The 12,819-nt window shown below is 47.4% G+C and overlaps 1 protein-coding gene across 1 annotated transcript in view; it reads right to left on the bottom strand.

Annotated features, from left to right (window-relative positions):
• Positions 1 to 8,757, bottom strand: part of ACSL5 (acyl-CoA synthetase long-chain family member 5) — a 43,881-nt gene extending 35,124 nt beyond the window's left edge. The window contains exon 1 of the mRNA XM_018570112.1: positions 8,670 to 8,757. The gene's annotated coding sequence lies outside the window, so the exon portion shown is untranslated. The remainder of the gene's footprint in view (positions 1 to 8,669) is intronic.
• Between the last annotated feature and the right edge of the window lie 4,062 nt (positions 8,758 to 12,819).

Raw genomic sequence — 12,819 nt, 5'->3', positions numbered from 1 at the left:
CTGTCTCTTCTGGCTGTCTCTCCTCTCTCTCTCCTGGCTGTCTCTCCTCTCTCTCCTGGCTGTCTCTCCTCTCTCTCTCACTCCTGGCTGTCTCTCCTCTCTTTCTCCTGGCTGTCTCTCCTCTCTCTCCTCTGGCTGTCTCTCCTCTCTCTCCTGGCTGTCTCTCCTCTCTCTCTCTCTCCTGGCTGTCTCTCCTCACTCTCTCCCGGTTGTCTCTCCTCTCTTTCTACCCTGGCTGTCTTTCCTCTTTTTCATTCTGACTATCTCTCATCACTCTTCTCTCCGGGCTGTCTCTCCTCTCTCTCCGGGCTGTCTCTCCTCTCTCTCCGGGCTGTCTCTCCTCTCTCTCCGGGCTGTCTCTCCTCTCTCTCCGGGCTGTCTCTCCTCTCTCTCCGGGCTGTCTCTCCTCTCTCTCCGGGCTGTCTCTCCTCTCTCTCCGGGCTGTCTCTCCTCTCTCTCCGGGCTGTCTCTCCTCTCTCTCCGGGCTGTCTCTCCTCTCTCTCCGGGCTGTCTCTCCTCTCTCTCCGGGCTGTCTCTCCTCTCTCTCCGGGCTGTCTCTCCTCTCTCTCCGGGCTGTCTCTCCTCTCTCTCCGGGCTGTCTCTCCTCTCTCTCCGGGCTGTCTCTCCTCTCTCTCCTGGCTGTCTCTCCTCACTCTCTCCCGGTTGTCTCTCCTCTCTTTCTACCCTGGCTGTCTTTCCTCTTTTTCATTCTGACTATCTCTCATCACTCTTCTCTCCGGGCTGTCTCTCCTCTCTCTCTCCGGGCTGTCTCTCCTCTCTCTCTCCGGGCAGTCTCTCCTCTCTCTCTCCGGGCTGTCTCTCCTCTCTCTCCTGGGGCTGTCTCTCCTCTCTCTCCGGGCTGTCTCTCCTCTCTCTCTCCGGGCTGTCTCTCCTCTCTCTCCTGGCTGTCTCTCCTCTCTCTCTCCGGGCTGTCTCTTCTTGTTCTCTCTGGTATATTCTCCCCAAACAAATTGGTATTGCTGTTTGGGTTGCGCTTGAAGAAAAGGTGGCACCGCTATGTACGCCCCCCGGGAGCCTGCATGTGCACGAGTCCTTAAACACAGAGAAACAAGCTTCATACTTTCCAGATCACTTTCCGTTGCGTTCCAACATACCTGCGTTTCCATAGGGTTAAGGTATTTAAACGCTTTCCTCTAGACACAGGAAACCAGAATGCACCAGAACACAGCTAAACGCACGGTGTGAATGGTACCATTTAAAATTAATACATGCATTTATATGCATGTCCTATAAACACATGTATGCCCCGGCCTGCGTGAATGAGGCCACAACGGTAGAAAATAACGCGATAAGAGACATAAAAATAACACACATTATGCTGCATCCGGTTCCAGGTTGGTAGCAATGTCATGTGACGCAGATTGAACTTTGATCATAGCCGGTTATAGCCAAGGTAACATTGATGGGACGCATTCCTGCTACTGCGTCTACTGTCTGTGTGATTGCGGTTCACCTACAGGTTAGAAAGTAAAATTCCTCCCAGGCTGTATATATTCAGTGGAATTAAAAGATAATGGTAATGGGGTTGGTGGGGGCGGGGTGCAAGTTGTGTTATTTTATGTATTTTTGTCTATTATTTATTTGTACTTTTTGTAACAATTTTTTCTTTTTACTTTTTGTCACTAGGAGTAACAGGTCCTCTTTGTTCTGGAGACTCAGAACACTTGGTCTCCTTCTACCCCCCGGTGACAGGTCCTCTTTAATTATACATCAGGGGTCTAAGCATCCTGAGAGAAAAAAAAATTTCAGCAATGAGAGCGGCAAGAAGAGACAGAGAGGCCAGTTTCAAAGCGCCGCCGACCGCTGCCTGGACACCGCCGCAACCCTCCCAACCGTCCTCGTCCCGGCCGGCCTCGTCCCCGCCGCTACGATAGCCTCCGGTTCTCTTCTACATTTTATTTATCAAGGGAAGAGAACCACAGCAATTGCCGCTCTCAGGGAATCTGGCGCTCCAGGCAAACGCCTTGTTTGCCTCGCGGCAGATACGCCCCTGCCAGCAGTATGTGAAGGAAGCTGGCAAGCGGCTGAAGTGGGACGAAGTGTAAAAAAACTTCACGAATGAATGTGATCAGCAGGTTGGTAGCCACCAGGGTCTGCAATCTTGTCCCCGACGTCCTCTGACAGCTCTTTGGTCTTGCCCATGGTGGTGAGGTTTGAATGGAAGAAAGAGATTCTATGGACAGGTTTTCATTTATATACATAACGAGTTGACGTTAGGAGCACCTTCTTAAGGTCCCCACACACCTTACGATAATCGTACGATAATGACGGGAAATCCCGCGATCGTACGAGAATCGTGCAGTGTATGGAAGGCGTGCAATGGTTTCTACTGTACGGTCGCACGTCTTCCGTCGAACCAGCAGGCTAGAAAACCCGCCGGGAATCGTACGATTCTCGGCGAGTTGGTGGCCTGCTGGTCCGACAACTGACGAACGGGCGCCCACTGCCCGTTTGCCGTCCTCGCAAACCCGCCCCTCATTGCAGTCATCGTAAGTACGATCTGCCTGTCCAAGATGGGCAGATCGTACGTTTTTTTAAAGTACTTTACAACCCTCGCAAGACTAAGGTCTTGCGAGGGTTGTAAAGTGTATGGCCACCTTTAAGGTCCCCTAAACCAGCCGAAAATCATACGATTCTCGGCTGGTTTTCTAGCGTGCTCCTTAGACAAAAGACGTGCGACCGTACAGTAGAAACGGTCGCACGTCTTCCATACACTTTGCGACTATCGTACGATCGCGGGATTTCCTGCGATTATCGCACAGTGTATGGGCACCTTTAGGCTGGGCATACACCTTACAATTATCTGCAGATTTTCTGGGGTCAGATGGAAAAGGTGCAACAGATTCCTCCATCCTCCACTTAACTATGTGGATGGAGTAATCTCCACCTGGGCCAATCTGTTGCACTTTTTCCATCTGACCACAAAAAATCTGCAGATAATTGTAAGGTGTATGGGCACCTTTAGGCTGGGCACACACCTTACAACCATCGCAAGATGGTTGTAAGGTACTTAAATAAGGTACTGCGATGGTTGTAAGGTACTTAAAAAAACGTACGATCTGCCCATCTTGGACAGGCAGATCGTACTTGTGATGATCGCAAGCCGCGCCCCCCGAGGGGCGGGCTTCCTATGACCGCAATGCCGAACGGGCAGTGTGCGCTTGCGCACACCGGCCCGTCCGGCTTTTATCGTACGAACATGCTACACACCCGCCGAACATCGTACGATGCTCGGCGGATTTTCGAACATGTCCGTAAGTTAAAAGTCGTGCGACCTTACAGTAGTAGAGGTTCGCACGGCTTCCACACACCTTACCATAATCGTACGATCGCGGGATTTTCCCCCGATTATCGCAAGGTGTGTGGGGACCTTTAAAGTGACAGGACTCATCTGTGTACCACATGGTCAGTCTGTGGGAGGAGCCAGAATTATTGTTGGTTGGTAGGGGATCAAATACTTATTTTACTCACTGAACTGCAACTCCATTTATAAAAGTTGTGTCATGTGATGTTTTCCGGGTTTTTGGATTGATATTCTGTCTCTATCATTTAGAACACACCGATGATAAAACTTATAGACCTTTCATTTCTTTGTAATCTGCAAGGGAGCAAATCATTATTTTCCACACTGTATATACAGTATATATATATATTAATCCCCACTTACTGTCCTGGTGACACCCTGACGCTCACCCTGGGATGACCTATCTCATTACATCTACAGAACAAAAGCAGATGAGGATCTGCCATACAACCTTGCAATGCGCTGAGCTGAAATGATTATTTCTTTTCTCTTTCTCCGCGTTGCTCTGATTTGCCTCAGCATTTGATCCTGAAAATGATGAATAAAGCGTTGCCAGCTATGCAGGTCTATTCCGAAAAATGTTTTTCCTTCTCCTTTGGGTTTGGATGCGGTCAGCTTGGTCTGCGTCAATTATCTCATTTCATCTTAGGATCCTGCGGTTGTCACGACGTGTGTGAACTCGCACAGCTCGGAACACGTTAGGGCCAATTAAAAAAAGTGAGATTTCCAAAGTGCAATTAAATTCATTATCAGTCATCAGACCTCTCCGCTTCCTGACCTTCCTGTGTACAAACCATACAAATATACACTATATTGCCAAAAGTATTGGGACGCCTTTACACGCACATGAACTTTAATGGCATCCCAGTCTTAGTCCGTAAAGTTCAGTATTGAGTTGACTCCGATATATTTCCACTTTGTTATAATCCCAGTAACAGGTGACCGCGGAATATTTAGTAGCCGGGAAGTGTCACGGAACACCTGAATCCAATGATTTGGAGGGGGAGGGGCGTCCCAATACTTTTGGTAATATAGTGTATATTGAATTTCGCCGATTTCTTGGTGTGTTCGGAAAGCTCGGAGCTGGAGATACTTCTGCAGACATATTCCTTCCAATTGCAGCAAGAAAGTCAAACGTATGAAAGGTTGAACTTGATGGACCTGTGTCTTTCTTCATCCCCATATACTATGTAACTATGTGACTAGATGACAATAGACGACAATAGACGACAATAGACGACCTTCAGGTAAATGTGAATCAGAGTTCATGGAGCCGGTAGATGTGTTCGAGGGATATCAGAAGGTGACAAAAGGTTTGTGTGTGAAAGGGCAAAGAGTATCAATCGCTGAGCTCGGGGAATGCAGGATGGTGACCTTTGTGTAGATGTCATCATAGATGGAGGGGAAAGGCTCATTACTTATCAGCTGGCCATACACTGCTCCAATGTCAGCTGACTCAGACAAAACTCGGGCAGTGTGTGTGGCCCCGCTGCCATCCCCCTGACGTGTCACAGTAAATGGCAACAGTATCATTATTCAGACAAGTTCCACCTTTTATCAATCCTTGGGGCCCACTTCAGAGACTTTGCCTAGGCTGAGATGATGTCATAAGTCTGCTGCAGGCAGGAAGAAGCATTTCCTCAATCTCCCCTCCCCCAGTCATCAGTCTGCTGCAGGCAGGAGGAAGCATTTCCTCAATCTCCCCTCCCCCAGTCATCAGTCTGCTGCAGGCAGGAGGAAGCATTTCCTCAATCTCCCCTCCCCCAGTCATCAGTCTGCTGCAGGCAGGGGGAAGCATTTCCTCAATCTCCCCTCCCCCAGTCATCAGTCTGCTGCAGGCAGGGGGAAGCATTTCCTCAGTCTCCCTTCTTAAATACTATTTTACTACCCAGTGATCACTGACCCAGTGATCAGTCTGCTGCCGGCAGGAGGAAGCATTTCTTCAGTCTCCCCTCCCCCAGTCATCAGACTGCTGCAGGAGGAAGCATTTCCTCAATCTCCCCTCCCCCAGTCATCAGTCTGCTGCAGGCAGGGGGAAGCATTTCCTCAATCTCCCCTCCCCCAGTCATCAGTCTGCTGCAGGCAGGGGGAAGCATTTCCTCAGTCTCCCCTCCCCCAGTGATCAGTCTGCTGCCGGCCGGAGGAAGCATTTCTTCAGTCTCCCCTCCCCCAGTCATCAGTCTGCTGCAGGCAGGGGGAAGCATTTCCTCAGTCTCCCCTCCCCCAGTGATCAGTCTGCTGCCGGCCGGAGGAAGCATTTCTTCAGTCTCCCCTCCCCCAGTCATCAGTCTGCTGCAGGCAGGGGGAAGCATTTCCTCAGTCTCCCCTCCCCCAGTGATCAGTCTGCTGCCGGCCGGAGGAAGCATTTCTTCAGTCTCCCCTCCCCCAGTCATCAGTCTGCTGCAGGCAGGGGGAAGCATTTCCTCAGTCTCCCCTCCCCCAGTGATCAGTCTGCTGCATGCACAAGGAAACATTTCCTCAGTCTCCCCTCCCCAGTGATCAGACTGCTGCAGGCAGGAGGAAGCATTTAAGTGATTAGACTCTTCAGGTATATTTACATTTACCCCCAATTATACATTGTTTTTAGTATTTTGTTCCTTTGCTGTGGGTGATAGGATTCTGAGACAGCTTCCCTCCACATCATACGGAAAACATCCCATTGGTCCCTTCGCCTAGCTACGAGATGTCCCGGGCACACAGAAGTCGAGGAGAGGTCAGCGGAGGTTTTAGCTCATGCTCTACGGATGACCTTGACTCTATGGAAAGCCTGGACTAGTATGGGCCAGGAGCCAGATGGCACCGGAGTGTAAATATCAACCTTGGCTGCTGAACAAAGGTGACTTTTATGGCCCGCAGCTTTCAAAGGACATTTATCATATCACACGGATGGGAATAAAGTATCTGAGTGTATAGAGTATAAAATCATTCCCATTGTATGGCATGCAGCACGTCTGATACATTTGATTCCAGTGGCAGGGTATTGGCGCTGTTGGTTTCTGGCGTCCGGTATAGAGAATCCGTGTGAATAGAGTAGACGGTCAGCGTTTTATCTTGTACTATTAACCTTCTCCTATCTGAATACTCGAAGCTGAGCTCTGAGCAAACTGCTACTCTAACTATACAGATAGTTTGGGGTTCAGGTGATCCCCTTTATTGGCAAACATCCAGTGGCGTAACAACCGGGGGGGGGCTAGCCCGGGCGCAGGACTGAGGAGGGGCGCCATCACCGACCCCCGCTAAACTGGGACTTGTAGTTCCCTAACTTTAAGGATGCCAGCTTCAAGGATGCCCTATAGATCCCTTCTCCAGGCTTTATACAAACGTGAAAATGCTTCCGATACTCAGATATTGGTACACAGAGATACAAGACGGAGCAATACAATATAAGTATTTAAACCGCAATAACTATTATTTCTTGAGACACTTGAGGGGTTAAGGTTGCTCTAAAGGGTTAGGTTAGGAGTGTTATTGGGGAACTCTCACCTCAAATGAAAGTGCTTCTGGAATGTCCATATAACAGGGAACTACAACCATTAATGGAATACAAATATTTTTCTTGGCACACTTGAACAGTAACATTATTGCGCATAGATTGAACACCTTTGGGATGAATTAAAGTGGAGACTGCGAGCCCGGCCTTCTCCTCCAACATCAGTACCTGACCTCACAAGTGGTCCAACATTCCCATAGACACACTCCTAAACCTTGTGGACGCCTTCCCAGAAGAGATGAAGCTGTTATAGCCGCAAAGGGCGGAGCCAACTCAATACTGAACCCTACGGACTAAGACTGGGATGCCATTAAAGTTCATGTGCGTGTAAAGGCGTCCCAATACTAATGGCAATATAGTGTATCTATAGTTATCAGTGCGTAACCATTTTCGCTCAGGGCAATTTTTAGTTGCATGATATGTGCAACTGTTTACCAAATCTATAATTTTAAGGAAAAAATACACTAAAATTAATTTTGGTCACGCAAACACAATTTTATCCCCATTTTGTTTGTGTAAAATAAAAAGATGGGGTTGTGTCGGGTAGATAGATACCAAATATGACAAACGTCAAAACTGTCTGCCTGCAAAATGGCAAAAACGTATGGTGTCCAAAAGCCATTACCGCTCATCAGTGTAAAGTTGACCATAAGGGACCTAGAAATTATTTATCTCACACGCGTGTGTGGTGATTCCCAATATGTCTTGCGCATTCGTTGTCTACATACACATGGGCACCCTACACACACATTTGCATTTTTGTGCACCAGGGTGCTTTTACTTTTTATTTATTTTAATATAATTTCATTTTTTAACACTTTTTTTTTCCACTTCACTTTATTGATATCACAAGAGGGCTAATTACACCCCACCACCACCACCACCTATGTGATAGCATTGGGGAAGTGACAGATTGCTTTATGGTGACATCAGGGGTCTCTTAAACCACTGACGTCTCCTCTGCTTTTTGCTCCAGTCATACAAGCACCAGGTTGGCAGCCCTGAACCCAGAAATGCTCAGAGCTAGGTGCTTCCTGGTTCACACTCTGCAGAGGACATCGGAGAACAGATGCCATCCTGTTTGTTGTGGTCATGGGATCCTGGGAGGAGTGGACAAGGCCAGTAATCATGATGGGGGGTTTGGCAGGGGAGCTTGTTTTAACCTCTTGAAGCCTGGACGTACCACAGACATCCTAAGAGCTCAGGGGGTTATGTGTGTCATTGAGCTAACTGAATAGGACATAAGAAGTCCAGGAAAACATGTGACCAAACTTGGGACTTGTATTTCATTGTTTCTCTTGTATATGGACATTTCGGTATAACTCTTTGTGGTGTGGATTGTGTGTGACTGTGGGGGGACATTAGAGTGTAAGCTCCTCTGGTACAGGGAATGATGTGACTGGCTCAGTGTCCTCTGTACAGCACTGCGGTATATGTCAGAGCTATATAAATGTATAATAATAGTGTGTGACTGTGAGGGGAGAGTAGAGTGTAAGCTCCTCTGGTGTAGAGAGTCACGTCCCTGGCTCAGAGTTCTCTGTACAGCACTGCGGTATATGTCAGAGCTATATAAATGTATAATGGTGTGTGACTGTGGGGGGACATTAGAGTGTAAGCTCCTCTGCGCAGAGACTGATGTGACTGTGGGGGAGGGGGGGGCATTAGAGTGTAAGCTCCTCTGTACAGAGACTGATGTGACTGTGGGGGGACATTAGAGTGTAAGCTCCTCTGTACAGAGACTGATGTGACTGGCTCAGTGTTCTCTGTACAGCGTGGCAGAATATGTTAGAGAAATAGAAATGAATAATACAAATGTAAATAGAACTGGCCCTGGGGAGTGCAGGGGCCCCTTACCTCTCTGCCTTATATCGAGTTGTCACCTGTCATTCAGGAACCTGGAGACGGGGATATATCCACGACAAGTCCTAACTGGGGACTGCGCTCCGACAGTCCCTAGGACGGCTGTAATAAAAGCCTGGCATTGCACTTAGAGCCTAATCTTTGAACCTTCGCTGCAATAGGTACAAAGGTGGGAATCCTTGTGCCTGAGTGCTGGTGACAAGCTGTACATGACAGGAGATTCACAAACCAAGACCCTTGCACAACCCATAAATGGCTTACAAAGGCCAATACCTTGCAGCGCATTAACAGTTAAAGAGACCCTGTCACCAGTATAAAACAAGCAGATAAGAGCACAGAAAAATAAAAGTACTTTAAATGCTTACTTGCACAGTTTTTCCTTTCCATAAATTATTTTTTGATTCCCCTGCAATGTGTCTCTGAACTTGCTACAAAATGTGACTACTTCAGGAAGCAAAGCTCCTTCCTGGGAGTCAATGGCGAACCGAACCAAGCAGTGAGACTGCAGCTTCCTGCACAGGAGCGTACTGGATAAACTATGAACTGGACCATGCAATGGGACTGTAAACCCCAACACATGAGCAAACCAGTAGAACAGTGGACCTAGACCAGGCAGTGAGACTGCGGACCCAGGTAGAGGAGAGTAGCAGATAAACAGCAAACTGGACCAAGCAGTGGGACTGCAGCTTCCTGCACAGGAGCGTACTGGGTAAACGATGAACTGGACCATGCAATGGGACTGTGAACCCCAACACCTGAGCAAACCAGTAGAACAGGGGACCTAGAACAGGCAGTGAGACTGCGGACACAGGTACTAGAAAATTTGACTACTTCAGGAAGCACTGCCCCTGACACAACCCCTTCTGGGAGTGAATGGCGAACTGGACCAAGCAGTGTGACTGCAGATTCCAAAACATGAGTGAACCAGAAGAACAATAAACTGGACCAGGTAATGGGATTGCGGACACAAGCACAGGAGCGTACTGGATAAACGATGAACTGGACCATGCAATGAGACTGCAAACCCCAACACATGAACAAACCAGTAGAACAGTGGACCTAGACCAGGCAGTGAGACTGCAGACCCAGGTAGAGGAGTGTAGCAGATAAACAGCGAACTGGACCAAGCAGTGGGACTGCGAACCCCAGCGCATGAGCAAATCAGTAGAACAATGAACTGGACCAGGCAATGGGATTGCGCACACAAGCACAGGGGAGTACTGGATAAATGGCAAACCAGACCAGGCAGTGGGACTGCAGAACCCAACACATGTGCAAATTAGGAGAACAGTGGACTGGACCAGGCAGCAGAATTGTGGACCCAGGTACAGGAATGCACCAGATAAACGGCAAACCGGACCAGATGGAAAAAGTGCAACAGATTCCTCCGTCTACGCTAAACTGTGTGGCTGGAGGAATCTCCCGCTGGTCCAAGCTTCAGTATCTTGCTAGTCGGCCCCGCTGGCTCTCATAACACCTGAACAATGCCGGCATCTAATCAGATTGTTCAGGCATTTTGAGAGCCAGAGGGGGCACAGTTTGGGAAGGGGGAGATCCATTAACAGGCACTAGGAGTCTGTCTGTAGGCTTTTAAAATGTGAGCGTGCATCCAGTAAAGATTCCCATGAACTGGAGTCACTGACACTCCATTACATAAGTAAGGAATCCTTAGTCTGAATGTGGACCTTTAGGGCTTGTTCACACGACGTCCGGATTGTGTCCAGACCAGAACCGTGCGCTCCAGCACCCAAAATGCATCCCAATGTATCCCTATGTGTTTTATGGGCTACAGTTCTCACGTGCGCAGTCCATTCCGGTCCGGAGAGAGAAAATACTGCATGTCACATTTTGTCCGGTCCGGATACGGTCCGGAAATGCATGAACGTGTCAAAAACACAACGAATTCTGAGCCTGGTGACGGGGACCCAACGTGGCCCCGAAAGTACTTGTGATTTTGAATGACCGTTGTCATTAAAATATATTGAATCTACTTTTGGAGTGCTGGTGACATCTTTTGGAATTACTACTTGACTACACGGTGCCTCCGTGGTCACTACAAGCACCCTATTACAGACATCATCTCCTAGGAGATCCGGTAAGGAGTGCAGGAAGATACATACAATTTAAAAACACAACGAAAATGCGCAGCCCCACTCCACAAAAAAAAATTATATTTTTTTAAACTGGAACGCGGTAAAAACACATAAAAAACGGACTGCACTCATAGCACCACATCTGCAGATCTGCTCCAGATCTGGACCACAAAATGCTGTGAACAAGCTCTTAAAGTGTGATTGTCTACAAGTAAAAGGTCCCATCAACCTCTGGTGGTAGGAAATCCATGCACAGGCTCCAGTAGTCTGCATGTGGGCTTTTACAGCGTGACTGGGAATTGGTTAGGTGTTAAATGAACGTCTTTACTATGAAGTCATCAGCATGTTACATAAGGATGGAATCCCCTTTGAGTTCCTCACTATCTGACTGGAGGTCAGACTAGGACTAGATTGAGTATCCACCCACAGGCTTCAATAGTCTACATTTGGTTTGTTTTAAATGGGAATTGCTAAAGGGAACCCCTCTACCAGCACACTGGAGTGTGTCTGTGGTCCGGTTTGCTGTTTAACCAATATACAGGTGAAACTCGAATAATTAGAATATCGTGCAAAAGTAATTGCAGTAAGTGCTGCAAAAGGGGCCCAAACCAAGTACTGAGTACATATGCATGCTTGTACTTTGCAGAGGTCCGATATTGTTCTATGTACAATCCTTGTTTTATTGATTGCATGTAATAATCTACTTTTTTGAGGTTGTAGATTTGGGGTTCTTGGGGTTTTCATGAGCTGTAAGCCATAATCATCACAATGATGACAAATCACGGCTTGAACTATCTCGCTTTGCATGTAATGAGTCTCTCTCATATATTAGTTTCACCGCATAAGGTGCATTAGTGAAATAAATTAACTTTGCACGATATTCTAATTATTTGAGTTTCACCTGTACTCCGGTGCTGGGGTCCACAGTGCCAGTGCTTGGTTCAGTTCGCCATTCACTCCCAAAACAGGTGAGGGCTATGACATTGTAATCTGATAGCGGTGCTAGCCAATCCTCTGCAACCGCTGTACGGCCAATGATTTTCCAGCCTGTCCTTTTGGGAAAAGTCAATCTAATGGTCGATATCTGTTGAGATGATAGAGCCCCCCATGGATGGAATTTCAGCCAATTCCTGGTGAATCAGCCGAAGTTCTCTCCATGTGCACCAATCTTTAGTAAATTCCCCTCAGTGTTTATAAACATTGTTCAGCCGTGAGATACAAAGTAACATTGTTTCTTTTATATTTACTCATTCATCTGCAGATCACAGAGGTGATGTCATTTAAAGCAACACTAAACTCCGGAGAGAAATCTTACAAATCCATTCAGGTCCCTGAACTCTGAACAACAATGGATCTTATTTGTGTATCACTCGGCTGTAGATCCTCCAATCATCTCTGACACTGTCCTTCCTTCTGGAGGGGGGCTACGTCTGTTCCCCATGGTCTCTGTATCTGTTGTAAAGTAGTCACCGCTCCGAGCTCACTCCCGGGATCGACTACAATCTCAGGTTTAGTTTACTGATTTGTATTATTATAATAAAGGATTTATAGAGCGCCAACAGTGTCAATCACAATACAATTCAAGACAAGATGGTAAGGAGGGTCCTGCCCCTGAGGGCTTACAATCTAAAAGAGATTGTAGTCCATCCCGGGAGCGAGCTTGGAGCGGTGACTACTTTACAGCACACACAGGGACCATGGGGAACAGACGTAGCCCTCCTCCAGAAGGAAGGACAGTGTCAGAGATGATTGGAGGATCTACAGCCGAGTGATACACAAATAAGATACATGGTTGTTAGTAGTTAGGGGTTAGGGTTAGACCTCTGTGATCTCCAGATGAATGAGTAAATACAAAAGAAACAATGTTACTTTGTATCTGCAGCTGTATGATTTTTATAAACACTGAGGGGAATTTACTAAAGCTTGGTGCACACGGAACGTTTAGGTACCTGCATGTATTTTTTATCTTCAACTCCTGAGTTTAGCGTCACTTTCAAGCAAGCTGACAAGTGAAAAATAAAAATTGTTTCTATTTAACTCTTAGTTAACCC

The sequence above is a fragment of the Nanorana parkeri genome, unplaced genomic scaffold (genome assembly GCF_000935625.1).
Source record: "Nanorana parkeri isolate BGI_ZX_2015 unplaced genomic scaffold, ASM93562v1 scaffold1455, whole genome shotgun sequence".
NCBI lineage: Eukaryota > Metazoa > Chordata > Amphibia > Anura > Dicroglossidae > Nanorana > Nanorana parkeri.
This window is presented reverse-complemented; position numbering and strand designations above follow the sequence as displayed.